The 12117-nt window shown below is 42.3% G+C and overlaps 1 protein-coding gene across 21 annotated transcripts in view; it reads right to left on the bottom strand.

Moving 5' to 3' along the window:
- LOC119027225 (adhesion G protein-coupled receptor L3-like) overlaps positions 1–12117 on the bottom strand; it is a 211437-nt gene that overhangs the window by 183909 nt on the left and 15411 nt on the right. For all 21 annotated transcript variants that reach the window (XM_037112192.1, XM_037112195.1, XM_037112203.1 and 18 more), the window contains exon 2: positions 4137–4222. The gene's annotated coding sequence lies outside the window, so the exon portion shown is untranslated. The remainder of the gene's footprint in view (positions 1–4136; positions 4223–12117) is intronic.

Raw genomic sequence — 12117 nt, forward strand, 5'->3', positions numbered from 1 at the left:
AGTTGGCAGAAGATGATGGAGAGAAACCACTGAGCTGCTGTGTGAGTTCGCTGTCAAGGGTGTTGTTTTATTAAGACACCCAAACTGTCAGGGCAGGTATCAGGAGAGCAGCCGGCCACACGACAAGACACTTGTGCTAACATCCCCGGTAACCCCTTCTCGGACAGAAATAGCTCCATCCAAATTCACCGGTGTCTCTGTCCAGACTGTGGAGGTGGGTGGTGACAGGTAATAAAAATGTAGACTTGTGTGTGTGGGAGGCAAACTGGAAGAGAAAGAAACTACAAACTGTTATAAAAAGTAAATTCTTACAAAATATCCCCCCATTAAGCCAGTGCTGAAGAAACAGTTAACCAGGAAAGTGACTTCTTATATCAATTTATAATGTCGTGATATGAGAGTGTGTCTCGTCTTGTCTTAGTGTTTTGTAAAAATAACAAAAGTAATTCCTACAATATTGTCAATATAACTATATCAAGGTATTAGGTCAAAAATATGCATTTATGAAATGCTTTTGAGGAGATCTCAAAATATTAAAATACATATGATGTGTTGTGACATAGGTAAGGCTGCAACAAATTATTATTTTCATTGGTGAGTCATTTATTTTCTCGATTAATCAATTTGTTTTTTGGTCTAGTCCATCAGTTTTTCTAAAAGCCCAAGGTGATGTCCTTAAATGTCTTGGTGGAGCAGTTTAGAAACCTTAAAATAATGACATTTGAGATGCTGAAATCAGAGTACTTCCTTAAAAATGACTACAACTGATTAATCTATTAACAAAATGGTTTAACAAGTAATTAATTATCATTGCAGTTATACAGATGTTGCCTAAAAATATACCAACAGTATTTCAAAGCCAAATCCTTCACCATTGTGTTCGGTGTTTATGCTAAGCTAAGCTAACAAGATGCTCACTGTAGCTATACTCTGAGTGGAAAGATATGAGAATTGTTTCAATCTTCTCTTCAAACTCTTGGCCAGGAAAAAAAAAAGATTCATTTCCCAAAATGTCAACCTCTTCTTTGACCTCTTAACTTTGAAATTAACAGCAGCTGAACTATTGATTTTTAACCGTAGTGTGAAAAAACCTCTTAGCACTGTGAGATGCCTAAAAATATTCCCTTGTGAGACCGACAACTCAGAGGATTTAAACATGCATGGATGTATGCAGAAAATGAAAAGAACTTGTAGTGTGATAATGCAGTTCCTGAGAGCGATGTAGAGCCACTGAAGGCATGAATATTGTATTGAGAGAGGTGGAGGGGGCGGACATGCACACTGTCTCAGCAAACACCACATTTCAGCGGTAAATGTGCATTACGCGCATGCACATTTACTGCACGTACATATACACGGGCTGATCAAGCATGACCACCACACACAGTTAAATATATCCTCTAAAGAGGAAGACAACACTGTGAATAATTAAGGTTACAGCTGCTTTAAGTTCAGAACATAAAAGGAAATAAATAAAGTGTGCTGTGCTGTGAGCTATACACACATGGCCTAAATAAAACTGCGCCTTAAAGAACACATTGGCGTTAAATTCAACAATGCACTCAAATATCAACACATTCTTTTTCTCAATTTCATCTCTCAGTCCATGTATATAAATGACATTTTCATGCAGCTGCACTAGTGTTCTCACATGAACTCTCTGCACCTGTTGGGACAAAATGACCACAAACATGTCTGAGCAAAACACATTTCCAGGACGTTGCTGTTGTCAAGACAACACCAATCTGCAAGGAGGGTCAACAAATTTGTCATTATCAGCCTCACACCACATCCAGCAATGTGTGCCTTTTAAATAATTTGGTCGTTTAGAGGGTTTCGACGCTCTGCCTGGTATCCTTGAGCCAGGTTGCTCTGGTGTCGACCGTAGTTGCCCAAGTAACAGGACACAACAACAAAGACGTGCAAAGTCAACTATCTGTGGGCGGGATTCAAATTCAAGAACACTGCTGACATCGGCCAAAAGGATTTCGCTCCTTTTCCATTCAAATGACCTGCTTTGCATCATTTCAAGAAGTCTGGGCAGGATCGTGCTATGAAAACAAAGGGCAGGGCTTTAAGATAACAGAACCAAAACTTGGCAGGGTTAATGTCATCACAGGCCATTATGGTCAAACTAACTTGAATGGCCGATGCTATGGGCAACCGTGTTAGGTATGCAAAGCATTGTGGGAGGGTGCAGAGGATCATACTCTCCAACAAGACTGAAATGAGGTTTTGTAGTTGAGCAGTGTTGAAGATTTTTCAAATCAAAGATCTTGCCTCAAAAGATAAATTCACCCAAAAAATGAAAGATCCACAAAACACCTCTGGAGCTTCACAGCAACTGAAGCAGTCAGAGACTTGATACATTCAGCCTGTCCAGCTTAATCAAAGCTATCTGCAACTCATGACAAAACATTGTGCTGTAAATTTGACCTCTCTAAGCACTAAAAAATATCTTCCCAAGGTCGATTAGACGTAATCCAAAGTGACCGCAATTTAGAAAAAAAAAGAAGAAAAGAAGGTGCATCAAATGAAGGTTGTAATTCTACTTCGGGGGGCATTAGGATATTTATCATCAAAGCGATCCCCGGCTTTTAATTCATTTGACATCTTTCAGCACGAATACAGTATCTGATTCCTGAGAAGCACCAGAACACGGTCACACAGCGTGACATCTGGAGGAAAAGCAGCGGGTTGCCGGACAAGTATGCTGAAGTGTGTTCCTACACAGAATAGAGACCATTATGTCTGTACCAGACGTACGCTTCATATCTGAAAAGCACGAGCCAACACTGCGTTTAACTACCGCCTGCTGCTCTCAGTGTGATATAAATGACAGCACAATTCTATTTTCACCTTGCGACTAATGTGACCGTTCCTCCTATGTCAGCAACATTTACTGTCCTCTCTTTTGTGCTGGATATGCAAGCGAAGTGGCAAATTAATTCTAAAAATGGGATTATACTGGAATGTGCAGGGAGTAGCCGGGATTGAGCTCGAACATGATTTCCAATTACTCTCCTCTGAAATCTCCCATCCCATCAACTCTCCAACAGTCGTATGGAGAAAGACGAGCCCCAGAGGCCTTAACAAAAAAGGTGGTATGACATATTCTTTTCACACGGCAAGTTCTTATGGCTTAATCTTGTTGAATACGATGGCGTGAAATAACACAAAAACATCAACAGAGGCTAGAAAAGAAATGTCAACAATGTGCGCAAACAAAAAAAAAACATGCACTGCCGCGGGGAAGTTGTTAGGAAAAAAGAAAAGGAGGGGCGGCTGCATTGAGTTGGATGAAGGGGAACTGGGTTAGATGGATGTAGCAGGGTATGTTTGTGTGTGTAGGTGTGTGTGTGTGAGTGTGAGTGAAAGAGAGGAGGAGGGACGACAGCAAACCTATCATCCACGGAGCCCACCAGTAAACTCTGGAGGGCAAACAATCTCCCTAATTGAATTCAATCCAGGCTCACCACAGGAGGCACGGAGGCTGGTGGCTCCATTAAGTATGGAGAGGGCTGGTGGAGGCGGCGGCGGTGGCGGAGGGGAAGTGTGCGCATATCGACGGGATGGGGGGGGGGCTTTAGCTGGCATGACAAGTGAGCGAGGAAAAGGGGAAGGAGATAAGTAGGAGAAGCAGAGAGCAAACACGGGGTTGCAAAATACAACAATGACAAACAGACAGCGAGAGGAGAAAGAGCTCGGTGCGTGAAGGTTTTTGGGTGGTGGAGGGGGTGTGTGCAAGGAGCATGGGACTAGAGGCGAAGAGAAATGGAAGCCAGCTGCGCTTTTGCATGATTACAGCGAAAACATCATTTGCATCGGGGAATGAAATCCAAACACGCTCGGCAGATAGCGACCAAAAAAAGCCCTCCTTGTCGCTGGCGGCAGAAATTAAAGGCTTGCTGTTGAAGTCCCACAGATTTGCATATGAAGATGAGTACCTATCCTGAATCATTTTCATAAACATCCTATTGCACACAAAGAACAAGCCCAATTGGCCCACATGTACGCTCTTCATTAGTGATGTGTTGTTAGGGGAGGGAGGTCAGGAATCCATTGCTTACTCATGACATGTAAAGACACATTTCCAGTCCGTCGCCGTCACAAACCGTGATGAAAATGTACGATACCTGAGTGTGAGGAGGAGCGTGATTCTTGAGTCTTCTCCACACAAGTCCTGCGTATCACATTCCAGAGAATAAAACCATGTCCTGCCCTGTGAGGAAACAGAGAGAGGAAGCAGGTTAGGAGATGGAACAGGATAGTCTTGCGTCAGTAGAACAGTTTTTTTTTTTTTCAAAATGGGGCGACAGGGGACATAATTAAAAAGTCCAGCAACTCTTAATGTCTGCCAAAACGACTCTAGGTCACCGTTAACTGGTCTGTGCACATCCAGGACATTTACTTTGACCACTTTACTTTTCACCACTGAAAATAATTATTTTTCAATGCCTGAAGTGTGAGTTTGTCAAAGTCGCGTCACACACAAACTCTATATTTCTGTCTCTTCTGGGTCGACCCTCATTAACTGGCATCTTCATAAATTTTTCAGCTGTTGTCCGGCTCCCACGCTGGCGATGGAGCTGGACTGCCGCTGTATGAAGTGCTATTCAGGTCACATCAGCTTTTAATGGCTGATTTATTAGGGCCCAACAGCGGCTTGGTGATGGGCCGCGGGACAAAGAGCCTGTTTTAAACTGCATTAACACTCTGCAGTAAATATCCCATGCAACATTAGCATTTTGATGACTGCCTCCTCCAGTCACCTTTCGCGCCGTCTCATTTTCCCCTCGCACACATTTTCGCCTCCCCTGCTCTGCCTCTTCGCCTTTGTATCAATCCGTCTTTCGCGTGTGGCGCTTTCTCCCCGTTTGCCTTCGCGCCGGTCAGCTCATTGCGTTCTTCACTCATTAGGTTCAATATGAACCTTTGTTGGGTTGATACCAGCGTGTGCAGGTGAAGTGGTTACATTTAATTATGGCTGAATTAATGAGCGACATGAACGGTTTCACAGGTAAATTCAAATTGTATTCAGTGAAATTAGAAAGCTTGTTTCTTTCTCCCCCTCAAGCACTGGCAAACATGTCCCCTTACTCCCTTTCATTATTGTGATGCAAACTCCCTTTACCTGGTTTCTAATTAAATCTCACCTGCAATCATACAAGTGATAAAAGCTTTTCTTAATTGAGGTGTCTAAAACAGGTTAAGGTCTTGAATAATAAGCCAAAATTAAAAATGATTCATCAGTGGTCCTGTGTTTACTATGCAAATTAGCTAGATACTGGAAAACACAAAATAAAAAGACTTTTTTTTCTCCTAACCTATCTGGGAAGTCTATTAATATAATTTATAAACATGTACACGTGCTTTGAAAGCCATAAACCGAGCACAGACATAAAAAAGCCAATTGTTTTGCCAAACTTTCAAATATCATCCGGGCACAATGGCTGTCCGGTCTTGGCTTCCAAACAAGTGCGAGGGCCGTGAAGCGTCAAATCTGCTGACCATTATGTTCGATCAAATTTGAGACCATGGCAGAGAAGGCAGATGCCACAGGTCAATTCAGCTGAACCACTGAAGCTAGTGTGGTCAACAGAGCATCTGCCAGTCATTTAACAGGCCTGGAAGTGTTTGGAGAGGAACACAATCACACCACACTGCAATGATCCTACCCGCAAACTGCAGCGTGAGAGGAGTGACCGATTTCACAGACAACTGAAAAGAAAATGAAAATGAAATGAAAATATACTTAATTTCACATCTGTACCTCTTATAAAACCTATATTCACTGCTCCTCTCCCTGAACGGCCTCACTGAGCAGAAACACTGTCAGAGCCCAATTCAAGCCTCCTCTCTTATAATCAGCAGTGTTAAAGTGCTGCCTGTAGTTGAGAACTGAAGCCTCCAAAGTCTCTTCAAAGGGTTCTGGACCAGAGAAATTTACACCAGGCTGTTCCAGGCACTCAGGGCTATCTTGTCCCATTACTTCTAGGATGTTCATTCCAAAGATATGCAGCACTATTGAAGTACTACGCATGGATGACCTGATGTGACACTGTGAGAGATAGCTGCTTATTAACACCAGGTTGCTCATTAATGACAGAGCATAGCTGTGGAGTTACTCAGGGCTGTGTAAGGTTTACACAGCTGGCATTAGAGCTAAATTTGTTCTGAGAAAACGATTCAACCACAATCTTTCACCTGGCCACTTGGAAAAAAGTTAAAAATTAGACATAAACTGACAAAAACTGACCAATTTGGCTCATATTTATATAGAAGCTGAGTAATTGGCTTTACTCAGAGGTATTACAATATAATCATGGCTTTCAAAAGCTTTGTTATATTTACAGTTGCAGTAGTGAAATAGTGTGGTAATAAAGACAAACCTGACAATGTTATCAATGTTGAACAAACAGAAGCTAATGCTTGACCGTGCTGCACTGTAGCTGCTCGGGCTGTGCAATAAATTGCATTAGAATCGAAATATGACTAAGTGCAATATCTAATTAAACAGTTAAAATGTGTCTTAGTGTTTTAATGAAATGTTGCAGAGCTGCAGAGATGCTCTGGCCTACAAGGCTTGTTCTCCAGATGAAATAAAACACGTCTGTTTGGCAGAGACCGGGAGAAATGCCCCATCGTCATGATTTTACTAGTTTTTCAACAACAATAAAATATAATATCACTTTTTGACCATGTCCTGCAGCCCTTAAGCTAATATGAACCTAAGCTTAGGTCAACGTTCGCCTCACAGAACTGCATCATGGGTATGAATCCTGGGTGTTTCAATTCAGCACAAACAATGACACCTAAAAAGGTTAATAAGTAAAAGATTCCAACAACTTATTTTCCCCAGATTTTTCTTATTTAATGTTACACTTGAACATTGCAGAGCAGCAGCATCCACCAGCTGACTCACTGAACCTGAAGGAACAAACTAACACCATGAAACAGTCGTACATTTATGCCCGTCTCTGCATACTGACATTTGAGCAATATTTCCATGTGAAGGCTATTTCAAGTAAAAGCCAAAAAATATAAGATTTTGCTTTCACATCATGTTTTTAACTTTTCAGTAACGTCTTGTATATTACAGAGGGCAGAGTTTTGTTGGACTGCCAAGTAAGCCAGCCAGGACCACTTGATATCTGTGAGTGTGAGTGAAAACCAAGAGGAGACGCTGCATGTAGGAACTTTATGGCATCAAACACAAAATCTCTCTCTCTTCTTCCCATTATCTACTGTACTCCTATTTTTCAGTTCCCATGGTGAGAGGAGTGTTTCTCTAAATTACAAAGTGATGAGACACAGGCGGACTGTCCAGCGTTCACCGCCGTGAACTTCCAACCGTAATTTGATTTCACACCCCCGAAGTGATTCATTGTGGTACAGTGTGGCTGGACACCACTGCTCACTGAGTCTGGTCACAAGTGCAGTGGACCGTACTGCTGGCCACGCCCGGCAGTAATGTTGGGTGGAACAATGCTTCTTCTGCCAAGAAAGATGCAGGGTTTAATCTTTTAATGTTCATTTCAACAAAAGAACCAAAAAGGGGTTGAAATATGAGAGCTGTGGTGGGTTAACAACAAGCTGAAGCCAGCCACTGAGGACTTTCATTCATGTACATATCTAAATAAGTACATAAAGCAGCTGAATGCAAGCGCAGTGTGTTTAATCAGTACAGGCACTGAAACAAAAGCACACAAAATAATCAGTGTTTTTTTCTTTTTTTTTCTTTTTCACAACTACTTACAGAGGGAAAAAAAGGGAAACCAGCATCAGGGTAATAAAACTCTACTTAAGAGTGACAATGAGAAAGAGATTGGATTAAACACTTAACGGAGCTGCTATTCACATTACAAGGAGGGTAACACAAGGTAACAAACAAGACTAAAACTACAATGAACAACATCAATTTTTAATTTCTCTGGCAGGGGGGTGGGGGGATTGGCTGCACCCGCTGTCTGCCACTCTACAGCCTGCGATGGCTCTGCAGCTGTTGGCCACCACACCCTCAGGCTTCATGCTGTTTCAAGGTAGACAACTGATCGTGATGAATAGTACACGGTCATTAGTTTGACCAACTGAAGAGAAAACAAGGCGGGATTAACTCAAGGCGAAGGGTTCCATATTCTAGTTTAAAAGGGCATTCTTGAAATATATTAGCGGCTCAAGCGCCGGCTTCTCACTGTGTGTCAAAAAAAAGAAAGAAAATCAGGAGACAAAGGGACATATGAGAAAGCAGTGGACGCATGCAGCCGCTGTATGACTGATCCAAGTCGACAGCCTGTGGTGTGTCTCTATAAAAGCATTTACTGAGGCACGGCACCGTGGCCTGCCGAAAGCTCATCAAAGAGTGGCTTATTTTATCAGCCAAGTGGAAAATGTGCTGAGAAAGAGAGGGGGAGGCAATAGCGAGGAAGTCAGCGAGAGTAACTAAGCTATTGTGCCCAACGCTGACCCAAACACCCGCGTTACAGTAGTCACGGCTGCTCACAACAAAAGCCCTAATCGGCGGAGCAGGGCTTTAAATTAAATGACCCAGTCGTCGTGACACTGTAACTGACAAGCCGGCCTGTGCACACTGAGGCCAAAGGCAAAGGAGATACGGCTAATGGACAGAAAAATGTATTGAAATGGTGGCATCCTTTACAAGTAGAGTCAGCCTTGAGTAACCTACATACTCCTGTGTGTGAAGTGTGCAATATGCACCGTCTGTACTTATTCGACTACTCGCAGCTATTTCATAGATTATACAGACTTTCAAATGAGCTGCTCTCAGAGACAGAAATAACCGGGCTTCATAAAGATTTGGCTTGCACCCTCAGGTAAGGCGCACTTCTAGGATAACACACCGTGACTTTCACCAAATGTAACTACACCTCTCATGCTGGGAGGATAAGTCTGTATGTACTGAGGGTCTTAATCCCAAAAAAGGTAAAGGCATAGGAGAACAATCCCCTCGACGCATTCAAGTTTGAAATACAAACAAAGCTGCCGGTTTATGAAATGTGACTTGTGCAAATTATGCTGTGCTGCAACAATCAGTTGAGTAATCATAGCCAGTCAGGGATTGCTCACTCGGAAGGGAGGAAAAGCCTACCAGCTGGAGTCAATGGGCAGCATTTATAATGCATGGGCAGCATCCTCACCCCCAAGGGTCACATTAAATTCAAGCAAGCTGATAACAATTGACTGAGGTTTCTGGCAACTGCAGCAAGATGACGTATACTTCCTCATTGTTTAGCCTCACTAATTCTCCACCTCGTCTATTTCTCAGCATCCACTCGTCTCATCGACACTTTTTCTGACATTTCTTCTACCTTCATTATGTTTTTTTTTTTCCTCTGTCACTATTTCTATCTCACACCCTGTGCTAGCATACCAATGAGAAGAGGTGATGGGGGATGTACAATACCAACCTACAGTCCTTCCCCGAAAGACTTCCTTTTACACGGGCCCTAATTGGCCTTAATTGGAAAGGGATGAACCGTGGGATATGAGTCTGTAGGTTACTATGCCCTGTAAGCATGAGTGTGTTCTCGACTGTGTCCATTTGTATGTGTCTGTGCAAAGGCACAAACGACAGAAGTGATGAACACACACAGCCTACAGAATAATGCATTCAGCCAAAGTGGTACACAGCACCTCTGTTTTGAATTTTTATTACTGGATGTGTGCAAGCTCATGGATTTGAATATTTATGTAAATATCATGTTTTTGTACTCCTCGAGCGCTAGATTGCTTCTTAAGCCCAGACGAGATTCATGTTATCACATGATGTCATCACCAATCCCCGCTCAGAGATGGCTCTTAAAAGGCTTTGATGTCCACGGCGCCAAATACTAAATGCATAAAATGTATCGTCAAAAATAAGCTGTCACAATCCCCATACATTAGCATGGACGGTTTCACCCCCCATCTTCGGGAGCTGCTTACCTTAGCATGGGAATATCATTATGATAATCACGCATGTCATACATACATATTCCCCCCACGATGACCAACCTTGCAGCAGAACATAAAAGTCAATAGAGGGGAAAATTGTGTGGGTGACACTTGTGGGACTTGACACCAGAGGTCCTTCACCACTGTGCACGTTGTGTGCATGTACAATCAGCCATTTAGCATTTTTCTGTGATGGTGATGCCACATGGAGAGGCACTATGGCGGGTTACCAGCCGAGGCCATGGAGAGACACTTATAGGGGACAAAGAGGATGTACTTGAGATGAGTGCGGCAAGACATCAAAAATGAGGATTACCTTCAATGGGTCATGAGTTACATAGTGCTCTCAAAATGTGTCATGCCACTAAAAATGATGTCTTTTTGAGACCAGGGCTGCAACTAAATTATTTGCATTTTTAATTAATCTGGCCAACATTTTTGAAGATAAATCAAGCAGTTGTTTAGTCCATTAAATGGAAGATATTAAAAAAAGGATACTAATGTAAACTGAAAGGTATAATCTTCAAACTGCTAATTTTGGCTGAAACACAGTTAGGACATCAAAGGGATGATAATAAAAAAAGAGAGAAGAAGAAGATACTACATGTCACATCAGCGCAGCAGTAACCCTGATAAGGTGATTTAGCGATGTAACCAATGATTATTTTAAGATCAATTAAAGTGGCAGTTATTTTTCTCAAATAATGGCTAGATGGTTTTGCATTAAAATATGTAATGAAATAGTGAAAAACATACATAATTCCATTTAAAATGACATCTTCATATGTCTTGTATACATATACATGTCCAACCAAGTTCCATTTATTACCATGGATGACTATGCAAAGACTTCAACAAATGTCATTGAAATTATCGATTAATTAGCTAATCATTTAATCTCTAAAATGATTACTCAATTATAAAAGTTCAGTCATTTCAGCACTAATGTAAACCACACATCTTGCTATATGAAGGGAAAGGACACTGTGTCCCCCGGTGGTTCCCCCTCAGCTCAAAAACAGAAAACCTGCAACTGATTGAGGCGGTGGATCGAGTTACGAGTAGTTTACTTCTGAATCCTGTTTCCATGTGCGAGTGTGTGCGCGTCAACCAGCCTTCTGTGCCCTTGCCCTCCCCACCCTGACAAATATGGAACTTGACCCCGTCTGAATACTGAGGCCGACCTGCACTGAATATAACCTTAGCATACACGAGGGGAGCGAGGTGTGTTTCCAATAAAGTCGAGTCTTTGAGTGCGTGCGTGTGTTGCAGTGTGTGAAAGACCATGTATGCATGCTCTGTATTTATGTGAAATTCAATTGTGTGTGTCTCTGTATACACGTCTGTGACTTCATAGAGGTCTGCCTAACCACATGTGTTTATTTGTTCCTATATGGCTGCTTTAAGGTGTGTGTATATGTGTGTTTGCATGGTTGTGCGGGGGTTCAATAACCATGTGTGCAGCAGGGGGGCTCTGGAGTGTCTCAGCACCCAAGGCGCCAAGGACATGGCTTGACAGGTGTGTGTGGAGGACCTAGTGGTCTGCAGAGCAGCAGCGAGCTGCAGCACAATGTGCCCATTCAGGCCTGGAAGGAGACAACCGAGATATCGCAGGACCCCTGTGAGGAGGGGGCGGTCATCTGGGGGCATGTCAACCTTTAAATGTGACTACAAAAGAAGACATAACTATAACTGCATCAAGACGGTAATGGGCTGTGGAACCCCGTGCTGGCTGGCTACTGGTTTGTGACAGATTTAGGTTGTCGAAAATGTCTAGAGTAGACAGATACTGCTGAAATATCTGTGACTATTAAGGCCAAAAATTGGGTTTGATGTGGAACTATAGGTCTTGAACAGCGAATAGCAGTGACATTAAGAGTGGAAACGCTTGGGAGACTTGTCAGGATTGATTATTATGGCATGTGCTGTACACTATAATGTAGCACAGAGTGTTTTTATTCCATTTATCCCCAGCATGTGCCAAAATCTGCCAAAGGAAAGCAAGCTATTGAAAGGAGAATAAATACATTTTCCAGTTTCTAAACCTCACTCAAAAAAACATTTTTATCAGACATCTAGCAAAAATTAAATATCCCTACAACAAATGTAACTGGCTTGTTCCATTTCTCATTTTGTATTCAACCCTATAACCCATCTTAAAAG

This window comes from Acanthopagrus latus, chromosome 10 (assembly GCF_904848185.1).
Source record: "Acanthopagrus latus isolate v.2019 chromosome 10, fAcaLat1.1, whole genome shotgun sequence".
Lineage (NCBI taxonomy): Eukaryota > Metazoa > Chordata > Actinopteri > Spariformes > Sparidae > Acanthopagrus > Acanthopagrus latus.